The sequence below is a fragment of the Denticeps clupeoides genome, chromosome 20, assembly GCF_900700375.1.
Source record: "Denticeps clupeoides chromosome 20, fDenClu1.1, whole genome shotgun sequence".
Taxonomy (NCBI): domain Eukaryota; kingdom Metazoa; phylum Chordata; class Actinopteri; order Clupeiformes; family Denticipitidae; genus Denticeps; species Denticeps clupeoides.
In genome coordinates, this window is record NC_041726.1 from 1472413 (window position 1) to 1476811 (window position 4399).

Consider the following 4399-nt stretch of genomic DNA (forward strand, 5'->3'; position numbering starts at 1 on the left):
TTTCCCACTCAGGCACCTGTGACCCACAGAGCTCTGCTGATAACCTGAAGGGGGGACGAAAAAAAACGATTAACGCAAAAATACACATAATGCATAAAGATTTTTCTTCTCTTTTGTGGACTATCAAACAAGGGAGGGAAATTATTTAAAGGTCTAAAGGGCTAATATTTAAAGTCATGAGAATTAAGCCCCATTGGCTGCAGTGTCCCTGAAGGACACACCTAAACACTAATGTTGCTCCACGGAGACTGAACCTTTGATGGAAGGATGAGAACATACGCTAAATGAAGGGAAATACATGTCAGCGTTGATGCAAAATAGCCGTAATTGTAACGTAAACTGTAAGTAGATATGAATGGATGATCTGTAAAAAGAACAGTCTCTGTACTATGGAATTAAACTATACTATACTGTACTATACTACACTACACTACTATAATCACTACATTTTATTTTTCATTCAAGGTGGTACCTTGCTGGTGGTGAAGTGCAGTGATTGTCACTGTGAAACACTGCAGCACAGCACACGGTGACACGGTGAAATGTGTCCTCTGTATTTAACCACCACCCTTGGTGAGCACCCTTGCTCAAGGACACCTCGGTGGTACCGAGGTGTCTGCTTCCTTACCTGCCACCACTGCACATTATATAAAATATCATAACTATAACAAACTATAAAATTAATACAAACCTTAAACCATGAAAAAGAAATTGAATTGGAGGTGATGGCAACAGGGTAGGAGCTGTTGTTTAGTAGGTTTTAGTGTTGCTTAGTCAGTGTAGACTACATGTGGAGTGTAGTCTATGCTTTTTTGGAAATTACAATAATCTAAACAGCTACGGCAATTAAATTACTGATGAAAACTGTAAATACTACGTTTTTGGGGTGGATTTATTTATTTATTTTTCATTTATAAAGCTGGAGCCGGCTACACCGGCGTGCAAACTGGTTGGAGACGCTTCAGCAAACCCGTCTCCTGTTTTGTCATCTAATTAAGGGACAACGGTGAAAAAGTGTGTTTGTGTTCTTCAGGTTTTATTCACACCCGCAGACAACAAATCATGGCCAAGAGTGAAATTCTTGGTTTTTGGGTTTGCAGGCACCTCAATATTATACAGTAATTACAATGCAGAAGGGTGAATAAAAATGCAAACAAAAGGGAGGAAACGTAAAGAGTGAAAAAGTCTGCATCCACGCGCAGTGAGTACAGCTCTCATGGTATGGTCACGTCTCCGTCCACGTTTGTTTGTATTGCGGTCAGAAAGACTTGACAAGGAGGAGATATTTGACATTGCTGACGAGGGTTTATTGTAAATGCACTGTGTGCGCCATATTTCACTACCAGGGCCACCAGGTATGTGCTCTCCCCTTTTGTCTCTCTACCCCCTCCAACCTTTACTCCCCTCTCTCTCTCTCTCTCTCTCTCTCTCTCTCTCTCTCTCTCTCTTTCTGACCTTATCTCTTTGGCGTTAATGGCTGTGCGAATGGCGACTTGCCAGCAGGGGTTCTGTTAAAATGACCCTATTCACCAGCCACGCTAGCTAGGTGGTCTGGGTCACGTCACTCCAGACACGCACACACAAACACAGAGTGTCCAGTGTGTGTTGAAAATATCCCCGGGCCAGCTTTATTTTGGGAGGATGGTGAGGCTGAAAAATAAGACATGTGACTTGTTGCTTGTCTCCCCCCAAGAATTTTGTCATAAGGATCTCATGTCCAGATGCGTAGATTATGTTAATTTGATTATGCCAAATGCTCCCTTTTTTTTTTTTTGTTCAAATACAAAGAAAGTCTGTTGATGAATGCCACTTAAACATAGCAACATATGTATGAATTACATCATTACAATTTAGAAACTATTTATCCGTGCTGCATATTGATTTTTTAGCATGAAAGATTCGTATGGATTGATCGCAGCATCCATAGTTAAAAAGTGGCTCAAATTCGTTCACAATAGTTGCAGTGACTGAGCAGATGTCCCCTGATGTGCTTAATGGTGACTGAGTTGGCAGATGGTTGGTTGGTGTACACAGTTAATGGAATGTTTTTGCAAAAGCTAAAAAAAAAACATGCGTGATAGGCTTAAGTTAAGAAAAAAATTGCCATTTGATCTACATATCAATCTTTTCACTTACACACACACACGTATTACAATGGTGCTAAAATGAAAAAAGGTTTATACCCTTTACACCATTTACTTACAAAAACGCGTATGTAAACGGTGAAAATAAAGTGTTACGTAGAGCAGTATTTCTGCATACACGCGGAATATTGCACGGTAGGCTGTACATGTAAAACTAGTTCGAGGTCTGTGATTCAGAAAATGAGCATCTGACCTTACCTCATAAATGTGATCATCATAATTCCATGATGTGTTTGATATATGACTACTGTTAGGCGGCGGTGCTTTGAATTTTACACCCGCAGTTTATTTTAAATGAATGTGTAGCCCCGCAGGGCTCATCAAGCTGATTTGAAATATACTGCCGAGTGGCACCGGTCCGTCCAGCAGCGTCATCCTCACCTTGGCCATTACTGACCACGCATTGCGTCGGGCGCCTCGCGCTTTCGGAATAGCGGAGATTAAAATGAGATTGGGTGTGATGTGTCGTTATCACAACCATGAATCAACCTCCGAGAGGCGACGGCTCCAGCTGTTCGCGCGACTCTCTGCGGCCATACGGGCGCCGGCTTTATGTTCAATCCGTCCGCGGGAAATAGATTCCAGGCTGAGACGTAACTCATTAACCGTGAGTGACATATTACAAGTCGTGTGGTTTAACGATACCCTTCCGTGGATTTAGACGTATAGGCAGGATCGCCGGCCCACCGTCGGTGGTGATTAAACAAGGCCTCATTTCTTAATGAAAGTGCTGCGTCTGCAGTAATTAATTCGTTAAAGTAGTGATGTACCACCTAGGGACCGTGCTGTGCTTTTACGGACTCTGTATGGCGGCACGGTAAAGGTTATTGCCTTACGGGGGGCAAGGGCTGCACTTTGTGCGAGGTGCAAAGCATGCATCACTCTTGCCATTATGACATGCCGTGGTCTGGAAATAAAAGCAAAGGTTAGTTTGTTAGCTAAAGTAAAAAGCACAACCTGAAATGCCATTGGCAAGACGAGACTGCTCATTTTAAGCAATTGTTTTGTGATTGATAGTAACCTTTCGAGCAGCAAGACAAATCAATACAGGAAGTGATTTTGTTCTCTGTTTTTAATATGGCAGAAGCAAAAGAAAGCAAATATAACAACGGCACTTTTTTACATTTACATTTACCAGACGCCCTTATCCAGAGCGACTTACAACCAGTAGTTACAGGGACAGTCCCCCCCTGGAGACACTCAGGGTTAAGTGTCCTGCTCAGGGACATGATGGTAGTAAGTGGGTTTGAACCTGGGTCTTCTGGTTCGTAGGCGAGTGTGTAACCCGCTAGGCTACTACCAACTGTAATCAAACAGTATTTTTCTGCGCGAACCATGCAAAGAGAACGCCAGTGAACTGAATTATGGCTCAAACAGGGTCACCGCTGTCTTCACGTCTCACGTCCATCTCATGAGTCGGAGCTGGCGTGTGACAGAGCGTATAAAGGGCTGATTCATCCACATCACGTCAGGCCTAAACAAAGTGGGAGGAAACGTGGGCATCAATCAATATTTTTTATTTCTTCACAATGCCGTCCCAAAACCTTGATCGTTTGTGTGATTGCATGAGGTTTTTTTTTACCTGACTAAAACCCCCACCCTAATCCATAAACCGAGTGATTCCGTAGACTTCACCGCCGGTATTGGTGATTCTGTTGAAATTGGAAGAAAGGCCGGGTATCGACAGAGACATTGACCGGTGGTATTTGTTGCCTGGCGCCTACGGTTCTACATGCGGTTCTGCCGGGAGTGTGGCCAGTCGGTGTTTACTGTGCACTTGCACTTTCCAAATCATTACAAGGTTCAAAGGTGCAGCCATTTTTTTTTTTGCTCTACCTGGAAAAAAAGCAGCATTTTTATTTTTCTGCCCGATAAAACCCCTTGCTATGCTATTATTATTATTATTATTATTGTTATTAGACTTTTTTTTCCTACCCAGCATTCCAGTCACTTTATCATTGTGCTCGTTCAAAACGGTCCGCCGAATAGCTGTCTGAACCTTGTACTTTTTAGTGGCTGCCGCTGCCCCCTCTATGCCAGAATGCATGTCCTCAGCGGGGACGTGCTGTACTCTGCAGTATCACGCTGCACGGCAGATTTAATGACAGCTGATGCCACGCGTCACACGTCAGCATTGCGATCCGTTCAGAGCGCTTTTTTGCATGATCTGGCCACGCGCGTTTGAATACGGGACCATAAATCGCTCGCCGCTTCGGTTCTGTTGCCGTCAGCAGTCTTTGTCTTTCGTATTACGT

The 4399-nt window shown here is 43.4% G+C and overlaps 1 long non-coding RNA gene across 2 annotated transcripts; it reads right to left on the bottom strand.

Moving 5' to 3' along the window:
* Positions 1–3325: 3325 nt before the first annotated feature.
* On the bottom strand, positions 3326–4175 carry LOC114770653 (uncharacterized). Of its 2 annotated transcripts, XR_003743366.1 has the most exons (4): positions 4080–4175; positions 3869–3980; positions 3727–3796; positions 3326–3618 (listed from the first exon to the last, which is right to left on the bottom strand). It is a non-coding gene; the product is annotated as an uncharacterized LOC114770653 (long non-coding RNA). The 2 variants fall into 2 exon arrangements; XR_003743365.1 differs by having other exon boundaries at positions 3727–3980.
* Positions 4176–4399: the final 224 nt, after the last annotated feature.